Raw genomic sequence first — 14143 nt, 5'->3', positions numbered from 1 at the left:
CTGTGATCAAGTGATCTGTGCCTGAAGTGAGACAGGGCATTTGTTGTAAGTGTGTGGCTGAAGAACGTGGCTACCTCATAGGGACCAGGAAGCAAGAAAAGGATGACTCCAGAATGTAGATATCCCATCAGGGGCACAGTTCAAATGACCTACCTTAGGTAGCACACCTACTTAATAGTCCACCACTTCCCAATAGTGCCACAGTTGGCAACCAAGTCTGTGGGTGAAGTCCTTGACAACACTGAACAAAAACTAAACTACATTAATTCAAATTACATGGCCAAGTTGAAGACGTTACATCATCACATTTCCCAGCTGAGTGACTACCATCTCCAGGAAAGGACTAGATATGAGCGCTGACAGTGCGTCTTTGAAGATATGTACCTTCGCTGATACTATGAGAGACATGTTAGTGAGAGCTACACCTGATGCATTCCCCTGGGTGGAGGGTGGTAACCACAAGGGAATAGGTTTTCCCTTCCTAATTATTCCAAAATGCCAATCTTCCTCAGTCCTTTAAATTCCCTGTCTTAGTTTGCTGTCTATTGCTGTGATAAATACCATGACCAAAAGTAACTTATGGAGGAAAGGAAAGGGTTTATGTAGCTTGCACTTCCTGATCACAGTCCATTACTGAAGGAAACCACAATATGAACTCAAAAAACCTGGAGACAGAAACTGAAGCACAGGCCATGGAAGGGTTAGGCTTATTAGGTTGTTCCCATGGCTTACTCAGCCTGCTCTCTTATGCCACCCAGGACCATGTGCTGAAGGATGGAACTTCCAACAATTAACTGGGTCCCTAGTAGAGATAAGTAAGGAATGAGAGAGGGTGGAAAAAGGAAAAATGGAAGAAGAATTTTTTCTTCTGTCATGAGCTCTGACACCAACATGGAAAGACTCTGACAACAGTATGTGTTAATATTACTACTTTTATTTACACAGTCAAAGGTACATGATAACAAACTGGCCTTTGGCAAGTTAGAAAAGAAGAGAAGTGGGTAACTGGTGGCTTCCCAGTTCAAAAAACCTGAAAGCCTCAAGATAAGAAGGACCGATGATGCAGTCTCTGCCTGAGTACCGAAAAGTCCCCTACAGAGTTGAAGAGAGTTTGAATGTGATGGTCATGAGCAGACACAGCAACACAGTCACAGGGGTTCAGGAAGAGTCAGGCCTGCCAAGTGGCAAGTGCCAGCCTTCTGGATACTCTCAGCCTTGCTCAGGACAGGTCTTTCTTCTCAATGACCCACATGCCAATCATCTCTGAAATGACCTCACAGATAGACCTTGATTTTCTAGGTATCTCAGTCAAAATGGTCACTGACTTGGTTACTGTTCCATTGTTGTGAAAATACCTCATGAGCAGGGCAACTCTTATAAAAGAAAGCATTAAATTGGGATCCTGCTTACAGTTTCAGAGGGTTAGTCCATGATCATTATGGCAAGAAGCAGACAGGCATGTCATTAGAGCTGTATCTGAGAGCAGGCAGAGAGAGACTTAGACAGATAGACAGAGACAGTGAGAGTGATTGGGCTGGCATGACTTTTGAAACCTCAAGAGCTACTTCTAGTAACACATCTACTCCATCAAGTCCATACCTCCTAATTCTTCTGAAAAGAGTTTCACTCCCTGGTGACTAAGCATTCAAACATATGCACTTATGGATGACATTCTCACTCCAACCACCACAGTAATCAAGATGACCCATCACACAGGCCAAGCTTTAAATCACGTGCTCCATGCTGAACAACTAAGTCAGCCTGCTTAGCTGAAAACAAACACCACCACCCTCTCAGCCATGATCAGAGAGAGTGAAGACACTGTTTCACATAACTGCCGAAGGAGGAAAACTTAGCTTCATGACAAGGAGTGGTTCAGTCACAGTTACAAACGGGATTGCAGACAGGTCAGGTTATTGACCCTGAGTCCTAATGTTGCATATCTTTTTTTATTAATAAGTTTTCTACTCACTCTACATACCACCACCATCTCCTCCTTCCTCCCACCCTCCAGCCCTCCCTCCCAAGCCACCCACATCTCCACTCCCCCAAATCAAGGTCTCCCATGGGGAGTCAGCAGAGCCCAGCACACTGAGCCTAGGCTGCTGTGGATATCGTTCTGTATAAATAAAACACTGATTGGCCAGTGGCCAGGCAGGAAGTATAGGCGGGACAAGGAGAGAGGAGAATTCTGGGAAGTGGAAGGCTGAGTCAGAGAGACACTGCTAGCCACCGCCATGACAAGCAGCATGTGAAGATGCCGGTAAGCCATGAGCCATGTGGCAAGGTATAGATTTATAGAAATGGATTAATTTAAGATATAAGAACAATTAGCAAGAAGCCTGCCACGGCCATACAGTTTGTAAGCAATGTAAGTCTCTGTGTTTACTTGGTTGGGACTGAGCGGCTGTGGGACTGGCGGGTGAGACAGATTTGTCCTGACTGTGGGCCAGGACTGGAGAAAACTCTAGCTACACTAGGCAGATCCAAGTCACTCCCTACTGCACCAAGGCTGTGCAAGGTGTCACACCACAGGCACTGGATTCCCAAAAGCCTGCTCATGCACCAGGGATGGATCCTGATCCCCCTGTCTGGGTGACCCCCAAACTGTTTGAGCCAAATAACCATGTTCTGTATCTAAAGGGCCTAGTCCAGTCCCATGGGGACTTCACAGCCACAAGTCTACAGTTCATGGGCTTCCACCAGTGTGGCTGGTCATCTCTGCATGTCTTCCCATCATGATCATGTCAGAATGGCTAAGATAAAAAACACTGAAGACAGCTTATATTGAAGAGGATGTGGAGAAAGGCAAACACTCCTCCACTGTTGGTGGGAATGCAAACGTTGCATGTCTTGGTATGTGGATTCTTACAGGAGAATCTTGGGAATTCAATGGGTTATTAGCCATGCTATTCATGGCAGGCAACAGGAGGAGCATGTGGAGAACATAGATGAATGAGCCACAATGACAAAAAAAACACAGATGTTACATAAGATACTAACACTATCATCATAACACATTTATATTTACTATGCACTTTTTCAGGTCTGTTTTTATTTTATCTCAACAATCTGTATTAGGCAGGTAACAAAGTGGAAACATGCATCTATCATAAATTTCTCAATTTTTTTTTTTTTTGGTTTTTTCGAGACAGGGTTTCTCTGTGTAGCTTTGCACCTTTCCTGGATCTTGCTCTGTAAACTAGGCTGGTCTTGAACTCACAAAGATCCACCTGCCTCTGCCTCCCGAGTGCTGCGATTAAAGGCATGTGTCACCACCTCCCTGCTCAAATTTCTCAATTTCTAATGTCTTTGAAAACCAATGCAGTTTCTTATACATTATCCTGCAAAGAATGATGCATGCTATCCTTATTGCTACTACATCCCCATTGGAAACCTCATTAGGACAGTGGAAAATATGTCCAAATATTAATAATAGTTTTGTCTGAATGCTGATCCAAGCATCTTTGTTAAGGTCTTTATAAATTTCTTTTTCCTGTCTTTTTTTAAAACTTCTTTTCACTCTAAAATGTATTATTTTAGTAGAAAGAAAGCAGTAGTGGCAGAGAGGACAGCTCACTTGGCAAAGTGCTTGCCTTAGATGCAAAGAATATAATTTGATCCCCAGAACTCACATAAAAACTTGGAGCATGGTGGCATGTGCTTATAATCCTAGCACTTGAGATGAACGGTCTTTTGGGACTCAGACCTACATGGCAAGTTCTGAGGCACATAGGGCCCTATATAAATACATTGGTGGGTGTGGCACTTGAGGATCAACACCCAAGGCTATCCAAGTTGATACTTGTTATAGGATTTATGAGCTTATAAAGGTTGCTGAAAGAATAATGTCTATTTCCATTTTTTAAAGTATATGTAAAATGACATGATGTATTAAAATGCAATTTAAGTCATAATTCAAATCACAAGGATGTACCTTTGAGTCTCTCCCTGCCTCCTGTTGTGGACATGGATTTACATCTGGGCTTTTGAAAGGGTTCATTTGAAAATGGTACCAAGAGAGCATAAGAGTTAGAACTGGGCTTCTGGGGAAGCCACAGAAACAGGACTTGAAGGCTGTCTTGTTTAGAAGGCCTGTAGTTGCCTGAACTTACTCTGCCTCTGAGTGGTCATCCTGGAAGTCAGGTGGAAAGGGATGATTCACTTGTCTCACACAGACAAAGAAAATATCATTGAAACAATTTCTGTGATTCATATATTATAGATGGATCTTACCCTCTGGCCCAGGGCCAGGGAACACTTTGTTACCAATAAGCAAACCTTAGAAGCAAGCTTGGGGAGAGAATGGTAAAGATTTTTCTGTTCAGATACATGAGCTAATCCAAGTCCCTTGGGATTGTTAGGAGTTCCTGTCTGTTGGTCCTTGATGTTGTTGATCTGCATGCAAAAAATCATGGCTCTCATCTTAAAGGGAATAAGAAGTAGTTTATTCTGGATCCATTTTGAGGGACCATGGCCCAGGAACACAGGTTTAGATTACCACAAATTCCATGTTCCATCAAAGAAGCAGTTGCATCAGGTTTTATGGTTTTACAAAATAAAAATACCATGTATCAAGGCAAGTCTAAAGTACTTTAGTGGTACATCAGAGAAATGATTACAACAAGATGGGGGAGGTTTCTCTATAGGCTTTAGATGAGTCCTGATGACATTCTTTGCTTTCAATTTGTTGGAAGACAGTGGGTCTGAAAAGTTCATAAATACCAAACCTTTTTATCTATTCATGCCAGGCTGTGGAGCTCCACACAGAAGTTAGCAAGGAATGACTGGATGTTCATGGAGGTTAAAGCTGGTCCCAGATAAGGTAATTAGCCTTGGACCTGCAACATTCCAACCTCTCTCAAAAATACTAAACTTCTAACCAGTCAATTAGTCTTTGCTGACACAGCTTATTTTCAGAAGTTTTTATTCACAGTGATAATACTAGGAAGTTAAAAGACAGATCAAGGGGGTACCACCATCACATTGATGGTGTCTGTCTTGAAATAGATGGTGTCCATGTGATGACATTATACCTCTCCCTTGGTCTCATTTGTCTAATAATTTGGGGGCCTGATTTTCCTGATAAGATTCAGTATATCCTTGTACCACTACTGTACCAATTCACCCCCAATAAATTAACAGGATGGCATTCTTTCTGCAAACAGTAAATCACTCATCAGTCTGCGCTGTTTAGGTAGTGACAGGCAAATGGTGCTATTCATGTGTCCTCTCAAGTCCATAATCCTCCTCCATCTTCAAAATAGAGTCAAAATTTGCTTGTGAAATGAAGTCCCTCTAGGCAACAACAATAACAATAACAACAACAACAAAACCGTTATTTTACAAGGTATAGAGCATGATCAGAACACAATCTAATCACAACATACTAAATGCAATAAATATAAAAAGTTTGGGGCCCTCAGTCTGATGCCAGAAAGCAGTAGGTCCCAGGACCAAGTATCATGTAACTGGAATGAACCTGAACCTTTGGGAAGACATTCACTGTGACTCCTAATGAAAATTTCCACCCATAAAACATGTCTTCTTCTTTTCTAAGTTCATTGGATATACTATAAGGAATAAGTCTCTTTCCCATTCAAGAATTAAACAAACATTTTGTGAATGCAATACATAACCATCATTCCTCACTTCCTTTTGGACACAAGAGAACTCTGCTCTTCTACCTCACCCCTAGTGTATAAAGATGTCTGAAAGTGAATCTTCTCACCACCACCCTCCTAGAAAGTGATTTAGACCAACCATGCTGCAGGAAATATTTAAAATTAGGCAAGACCTTGAATGATTTAGCATATAGAAGACACTGTGTCTGGCTGGATATGGATAGGTTGCTTGTATAAGACAGAGGTCTAGGAAATGACAGGCTTGAGGCAAAGCTGGCCTGGTAGCTCTGAAACAAAGAAGGCTTTCTGAGAGGAGAAGCTGGGTAGTTAGGGAAAGGTGCTCCAGAGGTCTTCTCCTGGTAGCCAAGCTTTGTCCCCTTGAGTTCATTTAATACTGAAAGGAAAACTTATGAACTGAGGACAAAAAGAGAAAGATGAAGAATCTTATTATGGCATGCACAAAGAATCTCACATCTTGGTCACACAATCAAAAACAGTGTAATATCTTTTGGAAATAGTACTGCAGTCACTACTCTCAGACTTTAAGAGCCTTCTTCCAACATTCAGCTTTAATTCTCTATGCACCCCTAAATCTCGGCATTCCAGAAATGCTACAAAGCACATGAAAGAACCATAGGCAGGGAGCAGCACCTTGGTATAACACTGAGTCCATCACCCCATGATGGACACTACCTCCTAATCCTCCTGAACCTCTAAATTAGTCACAGTAACTTGGAACCAAACATACAAAATATGACCCTGTAGGGGATGATTTACATTCATGTCACAACGCTAATTGTACTGCTATAATCTCAGTAGGCCTTTGGGTAATCCACATCACTGCATCTGTCATAGAATATTTGACTCATTGTATTCCAAGTTCCTCCTCTGACCAAGTGTAAAATGGTGCATGCCTTTCTACCTTCTCTCTTATTCATCTTCCTGGCATAATATCAATAGAAGAAACCTTTTTATATCTATAGGAGGAGACCAACTATTTATCATATAAAGTTCAAATGTAAGACCATCAACAATAAGACAAATATTAACAAATTAATGCTTCTATAGAAGGTTGGTAAATGCACTATTACATTCTAAAGAACTGCTGATAGGACTTGAGAGGTTTTCACAATGAAAGATTAATGGGGGAATATCACAACCACTGAACATGGAAATTTCACTTTATCCTTTCTGTGGTGAACAAAATCATTTGTTTAGTATTTGCTATATTCCTATTTAATTTCACATATTTTATCATGAATTAGATATGTTTTGTATTATTTAGTGTTCTCTAGAGAAATGGAAATGATAGAATACACACACGTACACACACACACACACACACACACGTATATGAAAGGCTTACTGCCTGTGATCCTATTAGTCTACCAACAGAAATTAAAAAATATATCTTAGTTTGGTTTCTATTGCTGTGAAGAGACACCATAATCACAGCAATTCTCATAAAGAAAAATGAGATTTAGTCATTATCATCAAGGCAGGACATGGCCACATGCAGACAGACATGGTGCTGGAGAAAGAGCTGAGAGTTCTATATTTTGCTCCACAGGCAACAGGCAATGAACTGTGACATGGGGCATAGTTTGAGCATAGGAGACCACAATGTCTACCCTCACAGTGGCATACTTCCTCCAACAAGGCCATACCTACTCCAACAAAGCCACAGCAGACAGAGCTCAATGTCCATCAGATTTTCTCACAATGAAGCTTGTGTTTCCTAACACTGTCTGCAGAAAGTGACTAAATGATGCCCAGAAGCCACACTGTGGAACTCTGGGCTTAACTGATGGTGTCTGGCTGGAACTGGTTCTGTTCACTTTACCTTTCCCTGTGCTTCTGGGTCACCTTTATTGACCTTTCACAATTCACTTTAATAGGGAAACTGACATAATAGAGGACATCTGTCCTATCTTCCTGTTCACAGAATTAAAATGATCTGAATTATAGCTCAAAATCTCAGCTATGTGTTTCATATATTCTATTTATTCTTAGTTACTGAATCAGATTCTGAAAGTCTGGAAATATGACTATTTTATAAGTGCTTTATGTGTTGTTTCCTAGGACTTCAGTGAAAGGAATGTTGGTAGATCCCTATGTCTTCCAAAGGAAGTTGATCCTCTAGGCCAAGTGAGGAATGCATACATGCATCTCTTCATATTGCAAAATCTTTTTCCCGTGGAGGCTTTGCATACCTTCCAGTCTAAAAGGTTCTCCTATCCATACAAGCTGTAAAACAAAAATAGCAACACACAAGAGTCTCACTGATAATTTGCTACTGAGAATTATTTTGTTCCTTCTTAATTAGAGGTTTGTTAGGAGACAAATTATCTCAGACAATCACCAAGGCAAAGAAGATGTTAGTAATCTTATAGGAAAGGGACCTTAGTGTCTATTTAGTAAGGTAAGCAAACTCAGATTAAGAGGAGATCTTTTAGCTAAGATCAAAAACACTGAAGACAGCTTATACTGGAGAGGATGTGGAACAAGGGGAACTCTCCTCCACTGCTGGTGGGAATACAAGCTTGTATAGCCACTTTGGAAATCAATATGGCACTTTCTTAGAAAATTGGGAATCAGTCTCCCCCAAGATCCAGCTATACCACTCTTGGGCATATAACCAAAGAATGCTCAATCATACCACCAGGGAACTTGCTCAGCTATGTTCATATCAGCATTGTTTGTAATAGCCAGAACCTGGAAACAACCTAGATGTCCTTCAACTGAAGAACGGATAAATAAAATGTAGTACATATACACAATGGAGTACAACTCAGCAGAGAAAATCAATGACATCATGAGGTTCGCAGGCAAATGGATGGATCGAGAAAAAAATCATCCTGAATGAGGTAACCCAGACTCAGAAAGACAAACATAGTATGTACTCACTCATAGCAGGATACTAGATGTAAAGCAAAGGATAACCAGACTGCAACTCACAACTCCAGGGAGGCTACCTAGAAAACAGGACTCTAAGAAAGACACAGGGATCACCCAATGACAGAGAAATGGAATGAGATCTACATGAAAAACCTGGACGTGAGTGGGAGTAATGAAGGACAAAGTTCAAGGGAAAGAGATTTTAAGTGAGCAGGAGATCCCAGCTGGATCAAGAACAGAGAGGGAGAACAAGGAATAAGAGACCATGATAAATGAAGATCACGTGAGAATAGGAAGAGGCAAAGTGCTAGAGAGGTCTCCAGAAATCCACAAAGATACCTCCACAATAGACTACTGGCAATGGTCAAGAGAAAGCCCGAACTGACCTACTCTGGTGATAGGATGGCCTAACACCCTAACTGTCATGCTGGAAATCTCATCCAATGACTGAGGGAACTGGATGCAAAGATCCACGGCCAGTTCCCAGATGGAGCTCCAGGAGTCCAGTTGGTGAGAAAGAGTAATATTTGTGTGAGCGAGAATCATTGAGACCAGGATTGGAAAAAGCACAGGGACAAATAGCCAAACAAACGGAACCACATGAACTATGAACCAATGGCTGAGGGGTCCCCAACTGGATCAGGCCCTCTGGATAAGTGAGACAGTTGATTAGCTTGAACTGTTTTGGAGGCACCCAGACAATGGGACCTGGGACCTGTCCTTAGTGCATGAGCTGGCTGTTTGGAACCTGGGGCTTTTGCAGGGACACTTGGCTCAGTCTGGGAGGAGGGGACTGGACCTGCCTGAACTGAATCTACCAGGTTGAGCTGAATCCCCAGGGGAGTCTTTGTCCTGGAGGAGATGGGAATGGGGGGGGGGGGCTGGGGGAAAGGCGGAAGGGGGCGGCGGCGGCGGCGGCGGCGGCGGCGGGAGGGGGAAGGACAGGGGAATCTGTGGCTGATATGTAAAATTAAATTAAATTATAAAAAAAAAGTAAAAAGAGGAGATCTTTTTCTTATTCAAAACCATGAGCACAAGGAACTGGCAGAGCAGATAAGGCTTAAGTTTTCAGTCCTATTTCAGTTCCTTCTGTATTACATATGCATGGCAACTGACCTCCCCAGTTATAGACCCTTTCACTTTAAAGTTCTCTGAGTCCATGGCCTATGTATTAGTTAGAATCTTTCTGTGTAACAGCTGTCTAAAACTGTATTATTTCCAAAGAGTATATTATCCTCAGCGGTTTCCAGGTTACATAAGTGGCTTAGATAATCTTGGTTAACCTGCCATAGATGTTATCCTGGGCTTTCATATGGTGTTGCTTAATATCCCAAGAAACAGAGCAGAAGCACCTGGACCTGGTTAGATCCAGGCTTGGAACTGTCACCCCGTGACTTCTGGTGACATATGAAAACTACTAGACCAGTTGCAGCTCCATGAGAGGAAAATCCTACAGTCATTAGAATAGCTGTGAAATCCCAGTAAAAATAAAAAGAAACCAAGGCAAGAGGGCAGTCAGATGTTCTGCTTTCAGCATTTCTTTCTAGTAGAGATGCATGAAATTGAGTTACCTGGAGATGCCCAATGAGGACCAGAAGAGGTAAACCTGAAACCCCCCTGAGTTGACAAAGCAGGGTGGTAACCACAAAGGAATAGGTTTTCCCTTCCCAATTATTCCAAAATTCTGATCTTCCTCGGTCATTTAAATTCCCTGTCTTAGTTTGCTGTCCAATGCTGTGATAAAAACCATGACCAAAAATAACTTAGAGAGGAAAGGAAAAGATTTATTTAGCTTGCACTTCATGATCACAGTCCATCACTGAAGGAAATCACAGTAGGAACTCAAGGAACCTGGAGACAGAAACCGAAGCACAAACCATGGAACGTCTAGGCTTATTAGGTTTTCCCATGGATTATTCAACTAGCTTTCCTATGCCATCCAGGACCATGTGCTCAATAGTGGAACTTCCCACAGTATATTGGGTCTTTATTAGAAAGAAATAATGAAAGTGAGAGGGTAGGAAAAGGAAATACAGAATAGAATTCTTATTCTCTATCATGAGCTCTGACACCAACACCTAAATATTCTTCCAAAACTGTGTTTTAATATTACTAGTTTATTTACACAGTCATATGTGTATGATGATAAAATGGCCTTCAGCAAGTTGGAAAGAGAAATGTATAACATGAGGCTTACTCTTCCAAAAAACCTTAAAGCCTTGAGATAAGAAAGACCTATGATGCAGCCTATGTCTGAATCCCTAAAGTCCTCAGAGTTGGAGAGAGCTGGAATGTGGCTGTCATGAGCAGATGCAGCAACACAGATACTGGGGTTCAGGAAGAGTCAGGATTACCATGTGGCAAGTGCTGGCAAGTGCAGTGCTGGATACTATCAGCCATGCTCAGGACAGGTCTTTCCTAACACTTCTATGACCCACATCAGTCATCTCTGGAATTACCTCACAGACAGACCCTGATTTTCTAGGTGTCTCTCAGTCAAAATGGTAACGGTCTTAATCACTGTTCTATTTCTGTGTAACAGCTGTCTAAACTGTATTATTTCCAAAGAGTATATTATCCTCAGCCTGTGTCAACTAAACCTTCAATTACAATGCCATTTATTCATATTTTTAGCTTTGGTCTATGATCATTTATAAAAATTTGCCAAAAAAAAGTTTTGTGATCTCTCCTGAAATTTTTGCTTTATCTACTGAAGTTCTTCTGTCATCCAGAGCAGTATGGTTTTTAAAAACAGGTATTAAGTCTTTTAATTGCTCTGTCGATGAGTTTCCCTGACAGGGAGTGATTGAACCAAATTTGATATTGTGGTCTCTGAGAAGCCTCCAAGACATTTCAAGATGGTAAAAAGGTTACCTTGCCTGTCCCTTGTTTATCTGCATTCATTAGTTCAATGCTGGCCTTCGCCACACCTTCTGCATACCCTTGAAAACTGGGGCCTTTGGTTTGAACTATCTCTAGAAAAAACATTGTTCCTAGGAACACCTTGCCTTCAATTCCTTTTTAGATGACCTTGCTTCCCACAATTAAAATATCTGACATTTTACTTTCTCTTAAAATTTTTTAGAAATCACTTCTATCCAAGTAGCATCATAAGTGTGAGGTGCAATATCAGCTTCATTTTGGATCTATTCATCTATGGGTTCTGATATTGCCTTCAAAGGCCTAATCACCATTTTGCATACTGAATTAACATTTTCAGAAGCCAATATTTAATTAATATTTGTCTAACTTCTGGATCTGATATTCTATTTACAACTGAAGTCGATTTTTCCAAAAATCAGTGAAGGTTTCTTTTGGGCTTTGTACAATTTTATTAAATGACTCAGTCCTCCTTCCTGATTCTTCAACCTTGTACCAAACATTCAAAGCTACTAGATGACATAGAGCCAAGATGTGATCATCAAATGCAAACTGTCTTTGCAAATCAGCATCCTGGCCTTCACCATGAAACTGACCTAAGGAAATATCAATTCCTATGCCCTATTTTGTTGTTCTAGGCCCCTAGCTTCCTCTCCACCATGTTCTCCCTTGTAACTGAGGACCAACTTCCAGTATTGCTGTAGCTTAATCTTTCCAGTCTTGGGGAATAATTCTATATGAGTTGCCCATGAATGTAATATCTTCTTCACTTGGGATGAATGCATACCATATGAAATGACTGGTTGCTTGAATCTCCTCAAATCTAACATTTCTACAGTATTCTAGTTAAGTTCTGCATAGCCTTGTGTGTGCCTATCATCTGGTGGTCATTCTTGTATGTAATTGGATAAACTAATGTTGGTTTCTAGTAACCTTTTGCCATTCCTCTTCAGTTCCATCATACAATAGTGTGGTAGGTTCTGCTCTAAATTCCTCTGTCAGTATATGAATATATTTCTTAGTTTCCTTAATAGGTCTTTCTAAGGCTTTTATCTTATCAGTCTGGTTTTTCATGTTTGTCACAGTTATTAAACTACTGTTTTAAGTATAAAGTATGAATTGCCAAACTAATAATAATAGTAACCAACATTATGTCAATTCCAGCTAAGTTGGTTTTCCCTTCATTTATTTTGTCCATTTTCATGCCATCCATTGTAGAACTATACAGAGCCCTAACTCTCTGCATTGTAATAATATTCCCCATTCTGAACATGAAAAAGATTGATTTTTAAATAAAACCTGATTCCCTGCTTATGAATTTCCAGGTGTCTCACCAGATCTGCTGACTTTATAGTCTGTCTACAGCAGTGACAATGGCAACATCTGAGCTGTGTGGGGGTAGCAAGCTTCAGCAGCAGTGCTCACCTGGCAGGGTGGGGGCAGCAGGGGACCCAGTCAACTGGGCTATCATGGTGACTTAGGCTGCTACTGTGCTGCATAGGACAGGCTGGGGGAACCTGTACCTGTTCACAGGCAGCCATTGGCTGAGCACAGGCTATGGGTTTGCAGTGGTGGCAGCAGCCGCAAAAGCCTGAGAGGGCAAAAGCACAAGTTGAGACAACTGAGCTGGAATGGCAGCATCCCAGGGTATGGACCTACAGAAAGCCTACAACCCATGGCAGGGTGGGGTGGGGGAGCTGCCTGAGAGGCAGATGCTGGGGGACAGGCAGGAGAAATCTGCACAGTGGGAGGCAGGGCACAAAAGCCACCTGAATGATAGCACACACACACACACACACACACACACACACACACACACACACACATACACTTTTCCTTTAAATTTCTTTTTCTTTGTTTCTTTTTTCTTTTTTAAAAAATAAAGCACATGAAGATTCGTGGGTAGGAAGGTGGGTAGTAGGATCAGGGAGGAGTTGGGGCAGGTGAAAGCACATGATCAAAATATATTGCTTCAAATTCTCAAAGAATAAACAAAAACATTTTACACGCTTTAAACAATTTATAAAAATGGCAGAAGTAAGAAAAGAGGGAACTTGGGAGCTCAGTGACAGAAGCCTCTAGCATGTGCTCAGAAGCCAGAAATGCAAGGTATTGCTGTCTATAGTAGTGTTATTTCTCAGGAAGGTTGCCAGCACTGGGAAAAGCTTGTTTCCAAACCAGGAGCACTCTGGGCTGTAAATCTCAATTCCCAGAGACACACAAAGGCTTCAGAGAAACTAATTCTGAAAAACTAACCACGCTTAGCCAGCCCCCCTTTTATCCCTCAACCTAATACCTTTATTGATTATTTGAGAATTTCATGTAATGTTCTGAATCACACTCACTTTTCAGTCCTCCCAGTTCTGCCTCTCACCATATTAACACCCTCAAAACCCAAATAACAACAACAACAAAAAAGTCTCATCTGTAATGCCCATATAGTCACTGAAGCATATTCAAACCTCTAGGGGCCAGCCCCTTAAAGGAAGTTAGTCCTTCCTCACACACACCCCACCCATTCTCGAGATGCCATCAATGTTGGAGAAGTACACTTCAGCATCCTTATCACAATTTTTAAGAATTCTCTTCAATGGCTTCCAGTCTAGGCTGATACTTTGGGGAGAGAGGTTAAGGTAGGCGTTGTCACAGAAGTCTTCTATGTCTCTCTCAAATGTGTGTCTGCCCTCATCAGTCATTGATACCACCGCCAAAGGGGATTCCTTGCACTTTACAGTCAGCAG

This window comes from Peromyscus eremicus, chromosome 2 (genome assembly GCF_949786415.1).
Source record: "Peromyscus eremicus chromosome 2, PerEre_H2_v1, whole genome shotgun sequence".
NCBI lineage: Eukaryota > Metazoa > Chordata > Mammalia > Rodentia > Cricetidae > Peromyscus > Peromyscus eremicus.
The sequence above is the reverse complement of the archived record's forward strand: the minus strand, read 5'-3'. Positions refer to the sequence as shown.